We start from the raw sequence: 24841 nt of genomic DNA on the forward strand, positions 1-24841 counted from the left end.
GCCACCCAGGCACTCCTGGAGCCCAAATTCTTGATATAAGAGAACAGAGATACAAAGATACAGAATGGCAGAAGATCGGAATTCAATTATAAATATGCAATTATAATTACATAATCAAAATGGACAAACTAATATCCTGCACTGCCTCTTGATGTGAAGACACATGTCATAGATACTGTATCTGCCAAAAAGAACAATGTGAACTTAATCATGATAAGATATTAGGCAAAGCTAAGCTGAAAGACAATTTATAAAACACATGGCAATTTATAAAACTTTGACTCTTCTGAAATGTAAATTTGAAAATGTAATGTTAACAAAAGATAAAGAGAGGTTAAGAACTATTCCAAATTAAAGAAAACATTTTAAAAAAGGAAATAAAGGCAATGAGTGATTTCAGTCAGAGACAATAAATGTATGTATTCATAATGAATTGCCTGGCACTAAAACTGTAGAACTGCAAAGATAAATGGAAACAACCACAGTAAGCAATCATGACTATCTAAAGGATGACCAACAAACAAAATTTTTATTAAAACAAAAACAGAAATGGGTACCTGGGTGGCTCAGTTGGTTAAGTGTCCAACTTTGGCTCAGGTTATGATGTCGAGGTTTGTGAGATCGAGCCCCGTCAGGCTCTGTGCTGACAGCTCAGAGCCTGGAGCCTGCTTCAGATTCTATGTCTCTCTGCCCCTCCCCTGCTCATGCTCTGTCTCTCTCTGTATCTCAAAAATAAATAAACATTGGAAAAAAATTTAAAAACAAAAACAGAAACAAAAACAAAACAATTTTAACATTAAAAAGACCTTAGAAAAATTATATCGTGTCCTGCCTTGAATTTTGTAGCCAGGTAATCTGCCATTTAATAATCCAGCCAAAGTTTTGGAAAATATAAACCAGGTGGATTATTCACCAACCTTTTCTAAAAAAAAAAAATGTGTGAAGTGTGTAGTTTAACAAAAAGGCAATTAATTATGAAAGAAGGAAATAAAGCAATAGTGAAAAAGATATAGATACAATTTATTGTATTTAGTATTGTTTATAAAATAAAAGATAACTAATTTGCTAGCAGGAAGATTACAAATACACTGGAAGTAAAATGCAATTTTAACATTTAGGAGATATATAGTTTGAAACTGAAAAAAAATTGAAAATCATTTTATAAAATAAGAAACTGCATATTGCTTTGTAAAGTCATTGAAATTAGAGCAAAATAAATTTAAAAAGAGTATCTGGCAAAAATTAGAGATAACAAAATAAAAAAGTGTTTGAAAAGCTTATTAAGATGAAGATAATTTGCCTGTATGTATACTGGGTTAGTTTTTTCTTTTAATGTTTATTTATTTTGAGACAGAGAGTCCATGTATGTGCCCATATGCAAGTGAGCAGGGGAAGGTTAGAGAGAGAGAGGTAGAGAGAGAATCCGAAGCAGGCTCCACACTGTCAGCACAGAGTCTTAATGAGGGGCTCAATCTCATGAACCATGAGATCATGACCTGAGCCAAAATCAACAGTTGGACACTTAACCAACTGAGCCACCCAGGTGCCCCTTGGTTAGTTTTTGAAGTCAATAACTTAGTGACTTAAAATAGCAATTTATTGTCACCTCTCACTTTCTGAATATTTATGGACTCACCTAAACTGTTCTTGCTGAGATTTTCTGATACTGTTGCAGCACATGGCAGGTGAGACTTGAATCTTTCTATAGAAGATTCTATAGCTATAGCATAGCTTCTATGCTAATATATTTTTCTTAATGTTGTCTTTCATGTAGCTAGCTTGGGGTTCGTCACAGTATGATGGCCATAGGGTGATTAGATTTTTGCCTCATGACTGGTTTCCTCAGGAAAAACAATCTGAGAGCCAGGAAGCAGAAGTTTCCAGGCTCTAGACTCAGGCTCAGACACTTGCACAGGATCACTTCTACCATATTCTATTTGTCAGAGCACTCAGATAGCGCACTGAGATTCAAGGGGTTGGGGAATCACTTCACAAGAGAAGTGCCAAAGGGTTTGTAGCCATCATTGAACTAACAGAGTCACTTTCTGAGGTTTGTATTATTTGACTTCTTAAAAGCTTTCGACATTGTCTTTCTTACATTTTTTGACAGTGTATCTTTCTAATGTTCTCCATATTGCTATGACTGCTCTTTCTCTATACCTTTGGTGGATTGCTCTACTTTACTAAGCACACACATTTTAGTGTTTGAGTTTATTTTGAATCATTTTCATTTTTCTTTCTATATCTTTTAACTTGATCTTTTGCAGGTTCATGTTTTAAAGTAACATCTTTATTTTTTATTGTTTTTTAATGTTTATTATATATATATATATAGAGAGAGAGAGAGAGAGAGAGAGAGAGAGAGGGAGAGAGAGAGAGAGAGAGGGAACAAGCAGGCAAAGGGCAGAGAGAGAGAGAGGCACGGAATCTAATGCAGGCTCCAGGCTGTGAACTATCAGCACAGAGCCCGACATGGAGTTTGAACTCACGAGCTGTGAAATGATGAACTGAGCCAAAGTCAGGTGCTTAACCGACAGAGCCACACAGGCACCCCAACATCTTTATATTTTATATACTTTTCTCAAATAATGATCTTCAATCTCTCCATTCAACTTGAGTCTTATATAGGTTATTGCATTCTTCTATTTGCACTTGTATCTCCCATTGTCATCTCAAACTTACCATGTCCAAAATGAGATTGTCAAAATACTCTTCCCTTCTTCCCCACGTTCCTCAGTTACTCCTCTGGGGGGACAAAAAGAAAGAAAGAAAAGAAAAGAAAACAAGTATCAGCACCTATACCACTATAGATAAGTTGTCTAACAATATGCCAGTTTTCAAGGTATAATCTCAAATTTGTTTTTCATCCAGCCCTTTCCTTTGGTCTCACAAAGACGCCACCTGTAAACTCTGCTAATTCTACCTCTGAGCACAACTGTTGTATCTGGTCTTTTGTTCTACTCTCTTGCAAACTGTAATGGTAGCTGGCCAATGAAATATTCCTTTTGTATACACTTTTTTTTGGCCTACATTACACAGGAGGAAAAGTAACGCTTCAAAATATAAATAAGATAAACTTTACCTTGACTCTTTCTAACTTTCCTATTTTGGATCTATTTAAAAAAAAACAACTATATTTGATACTTCAACAGAAATCTCAGATATCATCACCATTATTTTTAATAAAAAATTTATTTCTACTAGTATCTTATAGTTCATGCCCCAATGTTTCACCGAAATTAGCAGAGATAATTTTACCACTGATTATTTTAGCCATATATAGTTATATTTAAATGTTAGTGCTTTGGGGTGCCTGGGTAAGTGTCCAACTCTTGATTTTGACTCAGGTCATGATCTCATGGTCATGTTGAACCCCACATCAGACTTCCCTGTGGGTATGGAGACTGCTTAAGATTTTCTCTCTCCCTTACCCGCTGCCCACTCCACTCACACGCACGTGTGTGCTTTCTCTGAAAAAAATTTAAAAAATAAAAGTAAATGTTACTGCTTTTCATTGTTGTTAATCCTTCCTTCCACCTTCTGCTCCCAGCAATCATTTGTAGTATGCCCCCCTTCTCAGAATGTACATAAATAGAATCGGCCAGTATAAACTTATTTTGTTCAGTTTCTTTCACTCAGCATAATTAATATTCTTACATATTGTTACATGTACCATTAGTCCATTCCTTTGTATCACTGAGTAAAATCTAATTGTAAGGAAGAACCACAGATTTTTTCATGCATCATTTGATGGACATTTCTAGTTCTGGGTAATTATAAATAGAAGTGATATAAATTTGGGGCACCTGGGTAGCTCCGTGGGTTAAGTATCCAACTTTGGCTCAGGTCATGATCTCACGGTTCGTGGGTTCGAGCCCACGTCAGGCTGTGTGCTGACAGCTCAGAGCCTGTAGCCTGCTTCAGATTCTGTCTCTGGCTCTCTCTGCCCCTCCCCAGCTTGTGCTCTCTCTGTCTCTAAAATAAATAAACATTAAAAAAATTTTTTTAAAAAGTGATATAAGTTTCACATGTAGGTTTTCATTGTGAATATTTGTTTCATTTCTTTTGAGTAAATATCTAGGACAGGTTATGGTCAGTTTTAAATTTTTAAAGAAACTACCATGATGTTTTGCAAAGTGCATCTGTCTTTGCATTCTGATCAAGAAGTCTTGAGAGTTCCAGATGCTCTATATTCTCGCCAACAGTTGGTGTTGTCACTTTTTTTGGGGTAAATTTTACTGATTCTAAGAGGTGTGTACTACTATTTCTCTATGGTTTTAAATTATGTTTTCCTCATGGCTGATGTTATTACACAATTTTCATGTCTTTATTTGCCATACGTAAAACTTATTTTTTTTTTAAATTGGACATCCAAACCTTTGCCTATTTTACAAATTGAAAGGTCTTCCTTTTGTTTTTAGTTATGAGAGTAATTTATACATTTTGGATACCAATCCTATATCAAATATTTGTTTAAAAAATTTTCCCAATCCTTCCCAATCCTTTCATTTTTTCAAGAGTCTTTTGAACAAAAACAATACTATTAATTTTTTTGAAGCTTAATTTATCAGTGTTTTCTATGCTTCATGTTTTTTCTGTCCTTATACAAAACATCTTTGAAAAATCCAGGATAGCAAAAAAAAAATTTTTTTTATCATTTCTTCCTTCTAGAAGTCTTGTGGCTTTAGGATTTGTATTTAAGTCTATAATTTATTCCTATCTAAAGTTTTACATATAGTGCAAGATATGTTCAATGTTCTTTTTCCTTTTCTTTACCTTTCTTTCACATATGGATATCTGATTGTTCCAGCACCATTTGTTTAAAAAAAAGTACCATTCATCCACTGAGCAGTCTTTATAACTTTGTGGAAAAACAGTTGACCATAAACAAGTAATTATGTTCTGGGGCTCTGTGTTTTTTCATCTATACTATGCTGTGCTATAGTTACTAGTAGCTTTATAGCTACTGATTCCTGAAATCAAATAGTGTGAGACTTTCAACTTCATTTTGTTTTTCAACATTGCTTTCACTGTTGAAGTACTTTCCTTTTACGTATAAAATTTAACAATCAGCTTGTCAAGATTTATCAAGTATCCTACTGGGGTTGTTAATGAAACTATTGAATCTATGGATACATTTGAAAGAATCTTTCAACCCATGAATGTTGTTTCCTTCCAATTATTTGCCTTCTTTAACTTCTGTGATCAATGGCTTGTGGTTTTATGTATGCAAATACTGCATTTATTTTTTTAGATTTCTATGTTATATATTCAACATTTCCAGAGCAAAGGTTTTTTTTCACATTTTTCTGATATCATAGTTTCAATCTTTTTCTGTTTTATTCCTATTTAAATTTCCAATTGTTCATTGGTAATGTAAACATAATTAATTTTTTTCTGTATGACTTTGTATCCTGCAATCTCTCTAATTCAGTTTTTAGTTATACTATGTTTTTATTTTCTTCTTTCCCCAAATGACTTAGGGTTTTTCTATGCAGGCCATCTTGTAATCTGCAAATTTTTGTTTTCTTTCTTCCTTTCCAGTGTTTACATTATTTCTTCTTCTTGCATTATTACTCTGGGTAGGTTCTTCTGCATGATGTTAATTTGGAATGATACAAGCAGAAACATTTGCCTTGATGTGGATAGTAGTGAAGTCATTCAGTCTTTACCAATGGATATGACATTATCTGTAATTTTTTCATTGATTTATTTTGCCATATTTAGCAACATTACAGTAATTACTAGTTTTCTGAGAGTTTTTATCTGAATGTGTTTCAAATTACATCCAAACGATTTTTCTGCACATAGTGACATTGCTATATGGTTTTCATTCTCAGTACTCCACCCATGTAAGGGACATTTAGGTGGGATAATTCTTTAAAAGTGAGTGAAACAAAAGCATATTTTATTCAGTCAACTAGGATGTGTATTTTTCTGAAATTTCTTTGTTGAAGACAGCAAAGTCCTTTGATTTTTATATGCTTTTTATTTCTATACCACAATTGATACATAAAAATTCGGGGGGAAAAGTCAGTGTCACTTATTTGTAGGACATATCCTTACTAATTACACCACATACATTTTCATTCTAAATAAATTTTGTGTATCTGACTTGCTTCTCAGAAATTACCATGGTTCTTATTCTAAGAACCAAAAGATACTTCCCCATTATTTCTTCAGTATTCTAAACGTATGCTTCACTTCCTTTTTTCCTCCTTAGAAATGTTTAGAAGTATTTATATAATAAATTTAAACTCTTTCATGTAACATAGTATAAGACTTTTGCAGGCCTGTGAAACTTTTCATTGTGCAAAAATTCCTTAACCACGTTGTACAAGAATTTCTTTACCAGACATATACTAAAGCCTCATGATAAATACTCTCAGAAAAATAAGAATAGAAGAAAACTTCTTCAATTGACAAAGGACATTAACAGGTAGTATATGAAAGACAAGAATGTCAGTTGTTACCACATATATTTAATCTTTCCTAAGTGCCCCTGCAAGTGCAATGAAACAAGAAAAGGATGAATTAAAAATAATGAAACATTAGGGTGCTTGGGTGGCTCAGTCGGTTGGATGTCCGACTCTTGATTTCAGCTCAGGTCATGATTTCACAGTTTGTGGGATCGACCCCACATTCAGGTCTGTGCTGACAGCAGGGAGCCTGCTTGGGATTCCCTCTCTCCCTCTCTCTCTGCTCCTCCCTCCCCCCCCAACTGACGTTTACTCTCTCTCTCTCTCTCTCTCTCTCTCTCTCTCTCTCTCTCAAAATAAATAAACATTAAAAAAAAAAACTAGGAGCACCTGGGTAGCTCTGTTGGTTAAGCGTCTGACTCTTGGTTTTAGCTCAGGTTGTGATCTGATACTTCGTGTGTTCGAGCCCTGCATCCAGCTCACACTGACTGTGTGGAGACTGCTTGGGATTCTCTCTCTCTCTCTCTCTCTCTCTCTCTCTCTCTCTCCTCTCTGCCCCTCCCCCGCTCTCTCTCTCTCTCTGTTTCTCTCAAAACAAATAAACTTTAAAAGAATTTAAAAAATAATTAAACATGATTGTCTACAAGGAAAATGTTAATAAAATTCAAGAACAGTTATGAGACATGATAAATAATGTTTGGAAGGTTCCAGTATAAAAAGACTATGACTATGTTGATAGATAGATAGATAGATAGATGTAGTCTTTTATATACTAATAAGAAACACTTGGAGAATGAAGTTAAACTTGTTATTTTCAAGCTTTAGTAAATGAGAAATTCTAAGGAATAAATTGAATAAAACTTTGCACAAAGCTAATACACTGGAAACTATAAAATATTTTGGGGCAGGTTAAAGAGGACATAAATAAATAGACAATGCTATTGGGTTGTAAGACTTAATTTGTTAAAATATCAATTTTCTCCAAAAATTACATTTGGATTAAACACATTCCCAATCAAGATCCCAGCAGTCTTTCTTATATAGCACTTGACAAGCTGTTTCTAAAATTGCTTAAAAATGTAAAGAACCTAGAATAGTCAAGGTATTTTGACAGAAAATTGGAAGACTTGTATGACCTGATCTCATGACTTACTTTTTTTTAAAGTTTATTTATTTTAAGAGAGACAGCACGCAAGGAAGCAAGGGAGGGGGAGAGAGAATCCCAAGCAGGCTCCTTGCTATCAGCACAGAGCCCAAAGCAGGGCTTCATCCCGTGAACTATGAGATCATGACCTGAGCTGAAATTAAGAGCCAGATGCTTAACCTATTGAGCCACCCAGGTGTCCCTACTTAAAAAAAAATATATATTATAGACAATATGGAATTTACATAAAGATACATAGAGATGAATGGAACAGAAGAACGAATTCATGAGAAGATCCACATATATATGGTCGATTGATTTTAGACAAACATGCCAAGTTAGTTTATGGGGAAATAATAGTTTTGCAAGCAAATTTTACTGAAGCAACTGAATATCCATATGGAATATAATGAAACTCAAACCTTTTCTCAAACAAAGCATTAAAGTTATCTTAAAATGGACCATAGGCTTCAGGGTAAAAGCTAAACGATATTTCTAGTAGAAAACATAGAAGATTATTGTGACCTCAGGTTAAGCAAATATGGATTAGAAAAGCCACCAAAAAAAAATAAATAAGATGATAAATTGCATTTTACCAAAAAAACTAAAAATTTCTGCTCTTTTAAGATACCACTAAGAAAACAACACAACAATGGTGTGGAATATAATATGCACACTATAAATATATCATAGAGCCTCTATCAACAATATATAAATAACTACAGCTCTCTAAGACAAAAACAAAAACAAAAAACATGTAATACTATCATAAGTGCATAAGAATATCAATAAAGGCATAATCTCATCAAAGTCTTATAAATTAATGGCTTTGTTTTTAGCTATATTTCAGCTATTATCATTTTAATATTTGCTCATTCATGAAGGATAAATGATGTTTCAGTGTATTTTCTATATGCATTTTAAATTAGAAATTAAATTTACGTTTTCCAGTTTTTGTCATTTGATTGTTTTTCTTCATTTATGTTTATACCTTTTGGAACAATTTATTTTTAATAAATATGACTGAGGTCTGTATCTTATAAAGAATATTTACTTCAATAAATTTAATAGAATGTCATAAATATGGCTTACTGAGGTTAAGTTTTAGAAATGAGTCTTAGGGGTGCCTGGGTGGTTCAGTCAGCTAAGTGTCCCAACTCTTGATTTTGACTCAGGTCATGATCTCACCGTCATGACATCCAACCTGCTTGAGATTCTCTCTCCACTCCTCTCCCACTCATGCTGTCTCTCTCCCATTCTCTCTCTCTCTCTCTCTCTCTCTCTCTCTCTCTCTCTCAAAATAAATAAACATTTAAAAAAATAAAATGAAATGACTAATAAAATGAAAGTGAGTTTTTAGAACCTCAAAGGGAAGTGTGTAACAAATATTTATAGTAACGTTTTCAGTAAGTGTTTAACTCCATGGAATAAATACAAAGTTCCATACTACTATTTGTTTAGCTTATCATATGAATGTAGTAACATGATTAATAAACTTTTAAGAAACCTTGCCAAGGAATTGTTTTTTAACCTGAAATACAGCTATAGCAGTAAGTACAGAGAGGTGTTAAGATAGTCACGTGTTAAAATAGCTCATATGTTAGTAAAGTTCTATTCTGGATCAGAATGTTCTGAATCAAAGTGCATGGATATGTGGAAATTCAAGGCACTTTTTACCCTGTTGTGCCGGGGGGGGGGGGAATACAGTGCCATCTGTTCAAATGATATACAAAGAAAAATTTGGCTATTGGATCAGACAGCACTTAAGGAAATAGTTCTCTGATTCTTTTGATGGAGCCACAGTGAGAACATTCTTTTCAATGATCTTCTCCCTTATTTCAAGCCATCAAGATGTAAGCCCTATAATTGGAATTAATTATATACTTTAGATTTGATGGAGGTGGGGAAGAGGTTGTAATCATGCCACCTGTCCTAATTTGGACTTCCATGTGGATATTCACCTTTCTAAGATGAGAAACTTGTCAGTGTGGACAAGATAATACTCTTCATTGGCTGTTTTAATTCTATTATCACATCTTATCCTAACCCAAGGAGAATGGTATAGCTCAGGGCCCTGTTTCTAGCATCATCTCCAAACCAAAGTCTGTTTCACTGGAGAAAAGGAAAGCAAGACTTTGTTAGTGTTTACGTTAGGATTCCTAGAGATAATGGAGACAGATATTGGATATTTACTCAGGAATTTTCTTTGTGGTCCTTTAATAGGCAGAGAAGTACATTTCAGATGTTTTCTGTGCATATGTATATACACATATTCCCAACATGTAAATATACATAGACAAACCTATATTATCTCTCCTTGTACTAATAAGTAGTTTTTTGTTTTTTGGTTTTTTTACCAGGCAAATAATCCTGAGTTTTCAGTGCAGGTTAGTATTTTTTTTTAACTTTTTTAATGTTTATTTTTGAGAGAGAGACAGAGTGCAAGTGGGGGAGGGGTAGAGAGAGGGAGACACATAATCTGAAGCAGGCTCCAGTCCCTGAGCTATCAGCCTGACATGGGGCTCAAACCCACAAACTGCGAGATCATGACCTGAGCCAAAGTCAGATGCTTAACTGAATGAGCCACCCAGGCACCCCCTATCTAGGTTACTATTGAAAGAAAAATGAAGAACAAAAATGAGCTGGTCTCCTAGAAACCTGGTTTTTGGACAATGTATAAATATCTTAATTCCTTATCAACATCCAGTTCTATAAATAAAAAGCCAGTAAAAGTTGCAATGATTGTAGTGGATCCAGAAAATTAATTTTTGTAATAAATCCAGCCAGTAAGTGCCTTTACCAATATCCCTTTAGCCTACTAACAATAAAAAAGTGTTAGATTTTCATTTAATAGGGTCAATAATTGAATAGAAGCTGTACTAAGTTTTTTCTTTCCATTTGAACACAAAATATGTAATTTTAAAAATAACTGACAGTTTAGGGCCAAAGCTCTAGAGATATATGCCATCTTCTATACAGAATATCACCACTGTCATTTCTTTCAGGTATCCTATGAATTTGGTTACTTTATCAACAAGAATGCTCTGTAAGAAAGAGAAGATGGTCAATGAGGCTTTAAATGTCTTTATTAATACTGCATATCAGCACATATTATTGCCCTCGTTGTGACATTTGTCCTTCTAATATACATAAATCTCTCATTACATGGCAAGTTTATTTTACTATGGCATTTAAGCCAGTAAATCTGGGGGTCCCTGGGTGGTTCAGTGGGTTAAGCCTCCAACTCTTGATTTAAGCTTAGGTTACGATCTCATGGTTCATGAGTTTGAGCCCCTCATCGGGCTCTGTACTGGCATTGCAGAACCTGCTTGGGATTCTTTCTCTCTTTGTTCCTCTCCTGCTCATGCTTGTGCTCACTCTCTCAAAAATAAATAAGGTGTACTGGATGGTTCAGTCAGTTAAGCATCCAACTCTTGGTTTCAACTCAGGTCATGATCTCATGGTTCTTGGTTTCAAGCACCATGCTGGGCTCTGAGCTGACAGAGTGGATCCTGCTTGGGATTCTCTCTCTCTCTGTTTCTCTCTCTGCCTCTCCCCTGCTTGCTCTCTCTCTCTCTAAATAAACTTTAAAAATAAGTAAATAAACCAGTAAAATACGGATTAGTAGAAGGGAAATAGTGTGAAATGCTAAGATGCTTTCGTCTCCTAGTAGTTGAACAGAAAACAGAAACATTACCCTGAGTTTATGAACAGTGCTTACAGTGTGGACCTGAGATGTTTACAGATTCACAGTCTTTCTAGCTTCTGCACCATAAGCAACATTAAGAACATTAAATGTTCTAATTTTTCATTGAGAGATGCTGGGGATGGCAATATTGTCTGTGGGTGTGTGTTTTAGAAAACATCAGCAAATCAGGGAAAAGACCAGAGGATTCTGAAAGTGTATATATATTTGTGTAGAACAAGACAATCATGGGTTTGTATTACTGAAAGAAAGGGACATACTCTATCCGCATTTGAATTTTCTCCACATGTTTAAATTTCTATAATTATTAACCTTTATTAATCTATCAGATAGAGCCTATATAAACCTGCAGAAAACATGTAAATTTCTGAATCTTTGGCAGAAATTCTGTGTGTGGAAATACAAACAAATTAACAGGGATAAGTCTTTTTCCAGTCTCTGACTCTCAAGAATGAATCCACTAAATTCCAAAAATCTTTTATATTGAAAAAACATACTGGATGAACAGATATATTTCTCCCACAGTATTAACTAAATTCATTATTAGCATTAAGCTCTGTTGTTAAGTAAAGGTAAGATCTTATTGTCTTCTAACATTAAAAAGTACATGAACAATGTCATGATAATTTAGAAACTCTCAAAAGTTAGGGTGCCTAGGTGGCTTAGTCAGTTAAGCGTCTGACCAGCTCAGGTCACGATCTCATCGTTTGTGAGTTCAAGCCCCGCTTTGGACTCTGTGCTGACAACTCAGTGCCTGGAGCCTGCTTCAGATTCTGTGTCTCCCTCTCTTTCTGCCCTTCCCCTGCTTGTGCTCTGTCTCTCAAAAAATGAATAAATGTTAAAAAAAATCATTAAAAAAAACTTTCAAAAGTTAAGGGAACTACTTTTACATATATCAGACTAGTTTGTGTGTAACTGAGTTTCAAAGAATGATTAGAATAACCTCAATCTTTCCTTAAAAAATTATTCATGTTGTGGCCCAGTTTCTCTCATTTTAAGAAAAGAGGTTCAGGCTAAAATCAGAAAGTGATCCAACTAGTAAGTGACAAAGCAGGAATTTGAGACCAGATCTAACTGATTCTAATACACTTATATTCTGTCCTCTACATTGTGCTACAATTCAGTAAGATACAACAACTGATGTTTTTATGTTTTAAGAATTCCACAGTGAATTAGGTTTAATAGCAATAATTTAATAGAGGAATGTCACTATAATTTTAATTGGTTGCTTTCTTATTCTTTGACTTTGAAGAAAACCTTTTTAAACACAAATTGTGATGTTGACAATGTTGCTTAAATTTAAATAGAATATTTTCAATATTTCAGTAGATAATTTAGGTAAATCTAATATCATCCAAGTTTTGTATAAAAAGCAAAGGAGGCTTAAAAATTATCAGTGAGTTGATTCAGTTCGTACAAGCAGGGAGAGGCACATCTGTAACCCAGGTCCTTTGAGTGTCAAGCCAAATGCAGTTTTCACTGCCTTATGGTTGTCTTTAGTGATGATAGGTCTTTCTGAAGATGAAACAGAAAAGGCAAGCAAACAATATTTTCAGTGCACTCCATGCCTAGTGTTTCATCTCTGATCTACTGTAAAATCGCTCTTCTCACTGATTTACTATCAACTTGTTTTGAGTTGTTGCAAACAGGTAAGAATATGGAAATAACAGTTTCCTTTGGGAGCTGAAGCAGGGAAAATTGAAATAGACAGCTTACTGGCAAAAACAGAATCTGTGGTGGTAGTTCAGATATATATATTTTTAATGGAAATGATTTGCAGTGTCCATAAATAAGTTAAAGGTTATATCTCACCACAGATATATGGCACATGTACTCAATGCCTTAGAAAAAGGAGGAGGGGAGTTCTTAAAGTTGCCAACCTATACAGAGCCATTCAATGTATTTGATTTCTCTCATGCATTGTGTGTAAAGCACCCTCTTCCACGTTAGAACTTCCATGTTTATATAGCTCCATCTACTCCCTAAAACAAATGTTTAGGGATAATTAAAAAGGAAAAAGAAATAAACATCTGTTCATGGTCTATTTCTACATGCTTTCAATTATAAAAATAATTGTTTTTCCTTATGTAGATTTTGTGTGTATATTCTGTAATACTGATTTCAGTGAGTAAATTCAAAAATCATTTCTATGTATACAAATATATAAAACAATAATCATTAATATTAAATAAAATATAAATACAACATTTCAATCAAATTGAAATATGATTTAAGTTTAAAATTAAACATGTTTGAATTTCTTTTGTAAAACGTTAAAAAGGGGTATGGCAGTGTGATGTCTCTCCCCATCTACTGAATCGACATTATATTTTTATTACACATTTCCATAAATACAAAAACATCTTGAATATCTCACTTATTTAGATAAAAAAACAGCAAAATACAGACATGCAAATTTGCCTACAGAATGTGGAAATCTCCCTTGAGCCCACACACCCCTCTTATTCCACTTCTGAATAGTTTCCAACTAAAACTCACAAGTTATCTACTAGCATCAGTTGGTTGCATTCAGACTTTCAAAGATATTTCTGCATTACCCTCATATTGTAATTCCTCACATATTCCTTATCATTGCTTTTGTATACATTTTCTCACTGATATCCTTTTTTTTTTTTTTTTTTTTTTTTTGCCTATCTCCCATTCTCTCTCTGAAAACTTTTAAGATTGTTTCTTTATCTCTTAGTCTCCAAAAGGACACAGTAGTGTGTTTCAGTGTGTATTTTGCCATGCTCATTGGCCTGGGCACTCAGAGGAGTTTTATTTATGGGTTCATATCCATACATCCCCATAGTTTTTGTGTATTCTGTTGTTAATCATTCATTACTCATGGTTTTCTCTGTTCTTTCCATTATGTACAGATATTAGTCAAATGCTGAACCCTTGTATTCATTTATTTTTCTAAAAATTGCTCTCTTGTTTATTTTTTTTCTAATCTCTGAAAGTTTCCTTAACTGTGTCTATGAATTCTTTCATTGATTCCATTTTGTGGAATCACACACTTAGTATTTCCTAGAACTTTTTTCTGTTCTCTTGACTGTTCTTTTTTTGTTTTTGTTTTTTGTCATAAAATTCTATTTCATGCATCATAGATTCAGTATCTTATTATATATTTTAAGATAATGTACTATTTTCTGAATATAATATTTTCTGAAGTGAATATTTATTTTATTTCATGGATTTCCTTTGCATGCTGTTATTTGGTTTGTGTTTTTTATATTGATTTGCTACTTTTGCTTTCTCACACACTGAAAATTTTTGAAATTGTAGTTTCATTGACTCCTCTGTGTTCATGGCTTGAAACTATTGAGAATTCTTTATTGGGAAGAAAAAGAGTCTTTATTGGGAAACCTTCTTTTATAAAATGGACCATCGATGTTATGTTCAATAGGTCGTGTATTTAGGTTGTTTGGCTTTTGGAAGAGCAGTACCTTGCAGTCTCTTCTCAGGGTATTTTAGGAAGTTACCTGCATTGTAAAGTGAATAAGAGAAAGACTTTAAATTCCGTTTAACATTAAGCCTTAGTGACAGAAATCAGAATAGTTAATGCCCTGAGTTGAGAGGGGGATGGGAATATTGATTGGAAAGGGCAATGTGGAAATTATCTGAGGCTATAGAAGTGTTTTATATCTTGATCTGAGGGGAGGTTTTGTGTCCATATAAATACGTAAAAAATTATTAAGTTGTATTCTTAAGATTTATGTGACTTAAACTCATGCAGAAGTAAACTATTAAGATTTATTTCATTAAGAATCTTTAAAGCAATCAAGATGGTATTTCAGTCTTCAGTGTAGAAATCCATCATGTTAGAATGTCCAGACACAATGTAAGAGACAGCCACTTAGGACACACATGCAATCTGAATGCATGGTGTCCACACCCAGCTCCCCATTTGAATGACAAATATTGGGGAGAGGAGGGCTTGAAGGCAGAGAGAGAAGGCTTGGAGAAGCTCTGTAAGAAAAAAATATAAAAGGGAGGACTTCAGAGTGTTCTAAGAGAGTTCCACATTCCACTCCCTGCTCCCTTCTTCTTTCGACTCCCTGGACCCAGTCACCTTGTTACCTGTGAATATTACGGAGCCATTATCATTCTGAGGGAGAAAAAAAGAAAACCTCACTAAAACTGGAGTATAGGTCTTGACTTATGCTGGTGCAAAAATGAGAAGTACACCCTACAAATATCTCTAATTATATAAGGTTTTGGAAGAAAAACTAGAAAGCGTTAGATAAGTAACTTCATTGTCTGATTGCTTTATCTCTTCTCTGGGGCAATGGAAAAAAAAAACCCTCTGCAATGGTTTGGCATACAGAAAAGGGAGGGGAAAAGATTCACAGCATTAATATATCTTAACCACAAATATATATCTTTGGCTTTAGGAATTCCAAAGCAGGAGCTGATCTGTGCTATTTTAGTCATATTTTCATGATATATATCATCTATCTTCAATCAGAAGGAATGAAGATATTTCAAAATAATAGTAAAAAATATTTATTTTCAAGTTAATTAACCTGTATGAACTAGATATACAGCTTGATAAATACTACCTAATTTGTTTCGTGCTTTGAGGTTTAAAAGCTCAACAATATCCTTCATGGTTGTCTAAGCTTTCCTCTTGCTCCCTGCTGGGTATGTGATGTGAAAACTAAAAATTAAAAAATTAAAACATAAATAATTGAATGTCTTATATGATTTTTAAAATACTTTGGTGTTAAATTTTGATGATTGTTATTAAACAAAATAACTTACACAAATGCACTATGAAATTGTTATTGTAATTCCATATTTGTTGCAATAACAGTCATTATCTCTATTTTTGGCATTGATGTTAAAAATTTCTGTAGGCTTACTCAAAATAAAACGCACAGAATCATACCTACAAATTTACTCATAGAATAAGCATAAATCATATTCATGTGATTATAAGTTTTTAGCGTCTATATTAACATTATCCTGAAGAAACACACAAGGTTTCTAGAGCAGAGCAGGTTGTTATTTACTTAGAGCAAGTAATATCTGCATTGTTTCTCTGTGTCTAATTCTTACCTCTAAGGCGACCTGACAAAATCCAGATATCACCCTACACTTGCAAGTTCTGTATTGTAAGCAAGGAGTCATGCCCAAGTGATTTTTTCTGCACAGGAAAAGAGGCAGCTGTCCCTCTTTCCCATCTGAGAAAGTTTCCTTTGAAAAATAGTAGAAAGAATACTTGTTTTCTTACTATACCTCATTGGTATATAAATAAACCTCCCCAGGGGAAGATAGGATCAGAGTTACCAACTTTGCAGCTAAAGAATATAACCACAGGGTCTCAGTACTCCTTGAAATGTAAATGTGTATCTTTGGGGAAGTAATATCTCTGGAGTTCTCTCACTGTATTATTAGTCATAAAGGATCTCCCAAGGCTTGTTTTTAGCATAGGTCCCAAGTTACAGTAAGAATTGCACAGAAAGCCCTAACTATGCAGAAACCTGAAAATGTTTTCTCTATAGTTCCACAAATTTCTAAAGTTAAGTCATATTGCCATGAGTAAAATATAGATAGGTTTTTATGAAGAAAAACAAATTTAATTTTATGAGTGCTGTGATGGCCTTGGCATTGGGTATAATTATTAGAATGAGAGGTAATAGATTAAGAAATATAGTAATTATTTATCAAAATTAAACATTTTTATATATTGGCTTATAACTAGAAAATAATTTTTCTGAACATTATCTTTTGCCCTTGAAAACAATTTTGGTAATTAGGTGGTATTATTAATATGTCATTGAAATTTCATTCATAGACCAGTTCACTTCTGCCAAAGCAAACTGAGTTTGAGTGGAAGACGTGAAACTAGGCTTCTCAGGTATCATTCAGTGTCCTTTTCACTATGTAATGTTTCTCTGAGGATGCTAATGAATATCATCTTCTATTTGGCCTAGTAAGTTAAAAAAGATAGATTGATCGATAGATAATACATATGTACATACATATACATACATACATACCCATCTAAATACAGAGATAAATAGGTAGATAGTGTTAAGGAATTATAATTAAAAACAAAATCGTTTTCAACCCAGAAATCCTCCCCACAAATTAGAGAAAAAAAATATTTTTATTATTGAATGAGCATCAAACCAGACTCTGATGTACACCCCAGGCAATCTGCTATGAGATTGCACAGACAAAAAGATTATACCTTGTTAAGTGGCTGAGCAGCACCATTTGTTGCATGTAATCAATCCTGAATTCACCTAGTAATTGGCTTTACACAAAGGAAAAATAAACCTCTTCTGTCTTCGTTATGGAACGTAGTTTTTGCATGTTGGAACAAGATGCCTCCTGAAGTTGGGCTCCTACCCTCCCACAGAAACTGGGAGATAGGAGTGCTATCTCCCTTGATGTTTACATGTTAAAGAGATGGGGCCCAGGTCCTTGAGAAAGACACTCCTGAGTTATAAAGCTGGCAAAAGCCTTTAGTTTTTGAAGGATCTAAATACATTTGAAAAAGATGAAGAAATAAATTACAGTTGCAAGCTTTCTGAAATAAATGTTCTGCTAAAGAGATGGAGAAGTCTATTCCTTCATTTCAGCATGGAGAATTAAGCCTATTTTTAAATTTTATTTTCCCTTAGATAGTACATATATTCACAAAACAGACACTGGTTTCAAAAGCTTTCCTGATGACAATACATTTTATCTATTTGTATCAAAAAATAATTTGCTTTTTTTTTTTGCTTTTTCTACGATGCGTGATTTTTTTTCACAACTTTTATTGTGTATGCATGAGACTGTTGTTTTGTTTATCTCCTCACTGAAATGCTTGTGAGGCATTAATATAAAAAAATCTGAAGGAGTAAATAGCATTACATTATAATGTTGCTTATAAAGATATGAACTAAATGACTGTGATAAAGAGATTGTGATGAATATGTGTTAAATGATTGTGACAAAGCGTCCAGGTTCTGAGTAGAATATGATTATTAATTCAGTGTTATGTTAGAGTGCTTCTATTTAACGTTCAATAACATTAACTATTAAATTAAGATAAATATTACTTGTCATTGCACTAATATTATCAAGAGTAATTTCCAGGATAAATTTCAAATGTATATTTAAAAAATCTGAAAGAAATATTTTTCAAACTCATCAGTTATATCTTTTCATTTACTAGAGATAATACCTAGATCATTTGCATCAATTCATAGTTTAGCCAGGCTGGAATATTTACACATGTCATGTAGTACCTCACCATACCTGCTGATGCAGCAATGGCAATTTAACTTTTTTTTTTTTTTAGAGAACAAACAATATTTAGTTGTAGCAGTTAATTTAAAGATAAAGACCTACTGTCTTTTGTAAGGATAAATAATAGTAAAAGTAGGATACATAAATTAAAAACAAGACAGTTCTCCATGTTGAAAATAAGGGAAGATATTCCCTTCCTCTCCTTTTTTCTTAGATCATCTATCTTAAAAACCTTAAAATGTTATCCTTTCTTGGAAAGGTATGTAAATCCTTTCCTTTTGCCAGCTTTGTGACCCAGGAGTATCTTTCTCAAGGACTTGAGCTCCATCTTTTTAAAATGTAAACATCACAGTAGATAGCACCTCTATCTCCCAGTTTCTGTGGGAGGGTAGGGGCCTAACTTCAGTGGGCATCTTGTTCTAAGTTGCAAAAATACCTCCTGTCATAAAGATAGAAGTTTATTTTTCCTTTGTGTAAAGCCAATTACCAAGTGATTTCAGGATGAACAACACTACACGTGACCAGTAGTGCTATCAAATCCTCTTACTTGAGGATTAGTCCTTGTTTATCTCAACAGCATGTATGTAATGGGTTGTGTCTGCTTGGCTTTCAGTTTCCCCCACAAACTGAAACTAAACACTTCCAGAGATATTTCATGAAAAATTATATTGCTCAAAAGATGGAAGACGCCATGTCATTAAAATTACAAAGAAATATACCAGAATATTGTTTGATGCATGATGTTCTTGAAAAGAGTGTAGAGATGAAAGGACTAAAGGAAATCCTTGTTAATAGAGAAATTCTCATCTGAAGAAAATTCATACTTAAATGAAAGATATTTTTAGCCTTCTACTTTCAAGAGTTTGCAGTGTAACTAGGATTCAAAGATACAGCTATATGATCAGCATAATAGAATTCTTATGTTAGTTTTAATTTTTCACACATATACACATACACGCACACTGTCCTGATCTATAAACACAAATGACATTGGCATATTAATTATATCCAGAAAGACCATAAATTCTGTCATTTTTCACGTATTTTTATTCATAATCATGCTTAGCAGGTATTGTGCATATAAAATGATGCTAAATTTTCGAAATTATTTCCACTTGTGCAACCAATGGATAATAATCAGGGAAGACTTAGACATGTGTATCAATGAGAGGAAGAAAAACTAGTTTTGAAAAAAATAGAGTGAGACCAATAAAGCCTAAGATGTGGAAGACAAAGGCAAACAGGATATATGAGAGGCTCTGTTTATTTAGACAATATATTGATGAGATAACACATTCAAGTGTTGATATTTAGGTGCTTTTCATTATGTGAAATATTATTTCCAATATAAATCTGAGTCAGAGTTTAAATTTGAAGAAAAAGAGGAAAAAGAGAAAACTTAGGCTCACATTGGAGAACTACATTAATGAAATATGTTAAGTGTTACCTGAAGTTCTCTTGAAATGTGAAAGAATTTTTTTGGAATTTATAATGGTGGAATCTCCAACTGACTTTATTGACAATCTATTTCAGGTTTTGGCAAACTTTTCCTGTGAAAGGACTGAGAGTAACCATTTTTTACTTTGCAACTTGGGAGCTCCTTGCTATAACGACTCAACACTTTGTTAGTGTCCAAGTAGCTATAGGCATAGCCATAAAAATGAATGAGCACAGATGTGATATGATAATATGCAATATACAATAATATACAATCATGTTTTATTTCCACAAACAGGCCATGGGCTGAATTTGTTGAAGAGTCATAGTTTGCCAATCCCTTACTTATTTAATTAACCCTCAAAATTTGAACAGTATTTTAGTAGAACATTAGTTATTCAATATATATGAGCACTTAACAAAGTAATTGGTAAGGAAACTCACATTTTTTAAATCATATAATTTATTTCTTATGCTGATTAAATTTTTCATTACTTTTTCAGTATATTCATTTGAAAAAACTGGTTTCATCTTTTGGGATAGATTTTTAAAAGGTATTCAGTATTGTTGATAATTGAATATGTGATTATGATACCATAGTTATATCTTCTTAAAGAGTCCTTATTTTTAATACTATACTAACATGTTAATAATAGGGGAAATTGTGTGCAGAGGGGAGGGGATATATGGGAACTCTCTGTATTATTTTCTTAATTTTTTTTATGTAAATATAAAACTGATCTAAAAAAAGAATCTATTTTTTAAAAAAGAAAAGTCCTATTTTTAGATATATATACTTATAAAAACATAAATTATGTTGTGATGTGTGGAATGATCTCTAAATAAAACAAATAGGGAGAACTTACATGAGGGTGAAGATGAAGTATAGCTTACCATGAGTTAATCATTGTTGATCTTTGTGTGGTAGGTACATGAGAATTTCACTTTTCTGTGTATTCTTTCTGTTTATGTGTGTATTACGATTATTCACACTAGCAGCAGTAAACCTGTCTATTAGTTCATAGGGATGCCATAACAGAAACCTAACTGGATGGATTGAACAGAAATGTATTTTATAAAGTTCTGGAGCCTAGAAGTTCAAATTCCAAGGTGTTGGTAGCCTTTGATTTTCCTGAGGTCTTTCTCTCTCCTTTACTTCCAGGTGGCTGTCTTCTTGCTATGTCCTCGTACAGACATTTTTTTCCCCTTTCAGCTTTATTGAGATATATTGACAGAATTGTAGGATATTTAAGGCATATATGATGATGATTTGGTATGCATTGTCAAAGGATTCCTCATCTAGTTAATTAACACATCCATCATGTCATGCATTTATTTTTTTCAGCGATAGGAATAAGGTCTGAGAATCTAATGTAAAACCTGTTGACTATAGTAGATAACACTGTATTGTATTATTGAAATTTGCTAAGAGAGTATAACTTAAATGTTTCACACAGCCTTTTCTCTTCCACATTCCTTGGCATCTCTTTTTCTACTCACAAGCACACCAGTCCTGTTGAGTTAGGATCCTACCCTATAGACCCTATCTTAAATTAATCACCTCTTTGAAGACCCAATCTCCAAATGCGGTAACATGAACTAGTGCCCACCCATATGATCTCATTTAACCTTAATTACCTCTCTAAAGGCCCTATGTCCAAATTAGGTTGCGTTCAGAGGTAATGGAGGTTGAGACTTCAACATATGAATTTACAGGTATACAATTCAGTTCGTAACAATGTGTTGATTGAAGCCATCCTATAAAAATATTCATTCATTGTAAATATTATGGATTGTAACATATTACAAAGGTAAAAAATATGAAAGTATTAGAAACTACTACGTTTTTAAGAGAAATGCTTTCTTAGAAAACTATTAGGGGCAAGTACAGTATTTTATTCAAGTCTTTATTTTTTATGTTACATGCAGCATCTTGCATTTATTTGGTACTCAGATACGTTTTATATTGCAATTCTGAACAGAGAAGACAGCTTAATATTTCCTTCTGTTGCATGCTGTTCCTCTAAAGTGCTTTCAATTTGTATTTTCCTTTATATCAGCAAGTTGTTTTTTTTGTTTTGATATAACACTAAAAGTTTTCAGTAATCTAAAATACTCATTGAAATAGTATATTAAAATAGTGTTATGTAATAAAGGAATTCTCAAAAGTAATTATTAAAGTAATATCTACCATCTTGCCAATTAATTTCTTTCCTATGTGGGTATTTAGGAAACGTCATGCAATCTTCTTTTGGGGGGGGTGGTTAATGGGACAAGCTACCTGTAAACATGTATTGATCCACTAAATATTTTATCCAGAGTTTTCAGTAAATGTCACATTCCAGGGCTCAGCTAAATTAGAGTGAAATGTTTACAAGCAAAACTCATAATCCCATGTAATCTTTGTAAAAAGAAGTAGCATAATAGATGAAGCAGCATTTGTTTATATGTTGCTTTCTGTAAGTATGACCTCGTCAATAAAATAGTCAGCAGGGGCACGTGCTCTGTTACTCAGTTGGAAAAAGCCCTTCTTTCATTTTTTTTCCCTCCGTTATGACAAGGAGGAGAATACAACACATTAAGTCAGGTAAATCTTATTAAGTTCAGGTTAGGTTTTAACAATTTACTCTTCAAAATCACTGAGCTTAATATTTATTAACACCTTGAATGCACATAATTTTATATACATTAGATATGACTCTTTTACAATATAAGGATCATAATGAAGACACAGTAAAGCAGAAATCGGTATTTTCATGCAGGTTGACTTTGTTTCAGTATTTACTTATTACAGCATGATAAATAAACCTAACTAAAGCAAGTGTATTTACTTGGAGAAGAATAAATCTTTCAATGTACATTTTTTTCTAACTCTTTTTGTAGAATTAAGTGATGTATACCTATTTCTAATATTTATAGTGATTATGACTAGGTGTATATCTTTAATTTTATGATTACACCACAGTTCATATTTTGTAAAAAAATTATTTGAAAATATAATTTACCATGCAGGATAATTTGGGATGGAAAAATTATACATAAAAATTATACCATAAATGTAAGTTATCATTTCTGTTATGAGAGCAGATCAGTTCTTTGGGAATCAGTTATTTGGTACCAGGTCTGCTAAGCAAGCTTCATAATTAAATAGAATTTTAAAAATTTAGTTACCAAAAGGTTATTAGACCCAATAAAGATTAAATTCAGTAACACCCCATCTGACAGTTTGATGTTTTTATTAAAATATAAACATGAGGAAACAATAGCTAAAATGTAGATAAGATAGGAAACTATTATTATTCTTTAATTTATGGGTTTTATGTTTTTTAAAAAAATGAGTTTAATATCCTCTAAGTGTCTTTCAATCTGGAGGTTGTCAGTTTTGGCATAAATTCCAGGTCTAAGATTTGCTAACTGAACGTTTCTGTGAAAGACCTCAGAGTCTCCATGTTATCATTTGTAGCATTCACATTTTCTGGGGTCATTTTAATATCTATATGAGATGGCATTCAACAAATTATAGTTATTCAATAAATTTGATAATCATCAAAATATCTGCTTATCATTAACATATTTAATACTCAACAAACTTAGAAGTCAATTTTCTCCTTTTCAAGAAAAACAAGTTAAAGCTCAGACTTGTCTAAATAATTACTTTATAAGCCTCTATTATGTAATAAGCAAATCTGGATTTCAACCATTGTCTTTTTAGTGAAATTGCATTTGTTACTCCGTTACTCTGGGCTGCCTTCATCCTAACTCACATATCTGTCATTTTGTACCCATAAATGCTGGGCTTTGCTTTATTCTTGTAATAAATAATCACATTCTTTTGATATTTATGCCCCTTTCATCCTATTAATTCCAAGTATCTAGAAACGGATTTGATATGAATATTGCCCAAAGATGCCCAGGGCTCTATTAATATACAACAAAAGGTGATTTTTTTTCTCATAGGACAAATTTTAAAATGCTGCCTGTTATATTGGCTTTATAAATCAAATTCTGATAAATATTTTTCATTTAGTTTTAATATTTTTCCTGTATTTAAGAAAACTATAAATATTTATTCAAAAACTTGAAAAATCCATTTTCCTTTATCTTCCCCTCTTCTCTGCCTTCTTCCCCTCCCAGTCCAATAAGTGAAATAAGGGAAATATAGTAAAAACAAATGGTTAAATAGAGAAAAGGTGTATATTTTAATGTAATTAAAATGCACAGTATTTATCAGGGACCAATAGAGGGAATGGAAGCCTCCAACATAATCCTAAGAATTAAATTTATGTCTTATCCACAAAATATAGTCAATGTTGTTTCATAACTTAGAATATTCTAAAAGAATAATTCAAGGTGCAATTTTTATATAGTTGATTGTAGAAAATATATATAGTCACATTTTTACATCTCCATAAAATCATAGTGATAAGTTGAGAAAAATGACCCCCAAAGATATATCATCCAATTTATACACATAAACCCAAACCTCAGAGATCTGGGTCTATTTTAGGTGCTCTTACTGGTTTGAATTATTAACTTTAAGATAATAGTTTAATTTACTTCTCTTTAACATCTATGCTTGAAATAGGTATCTCCATAATATAAAGCCGTTATAAATAACTTATAGTTACTAAATAATGGTGTTAATAATTTGGGAGTGGTATTGAAATGCCATCCATGAAGCTTGCAGAGAGTAGATATTTGTGCAAGGTCCAATAAGACATATCTGCTTCTGATTTCAGGGTTCACACTAGGAGAAGGAGCCTATTGATGGTCAGCGTAGCACCAGAGTTTTTCAAGAAGATGTGGACATTATTTGTAAGTAAAAATTTGGTCTTACAAGTGGTTCTTTCTGAAGAATATTACAGAGGGCTGAAAATATGTGCA

The 24841-nt window shown here is 33.1% G+C and overlaps 1 long non-coding RNA gene across 1 annotated transcript in view; it reads left to right on the forward strand.

The window, feature by feature from the left end:
- Nucleotides 1-24841, forward strand: part of LOC125933847 (uncharacterized) — a 263942-nt gene that overhangs the window by 163490 nt on the left and 75611 nt on the right. The window contains exon 3 of the long non-coding RNA XR_007461119.1: nt 24697-24772. This is a non-coding gene — a long non-coding RNA (uncharacterized LOC125933847). The remainder of the gene's footprint in view (nt 1-24696; nt 24773-24841) is intronic.

Source organism: Panthera uncia (genome assembly GCF_023721935.1).
Source record: "Panthera uncia isolate 11264 chromosome A1 unlocalized genomic scaffold, Puncia_PCG_1.0 HiC_scaffold_16, whole genome shotgun sequence".
Lineage (NCBI taxonomy): Eukaryota > Metazoa > Chordata > Mammalia > Carnivora > Felidae > Panthera > Panthera uncia.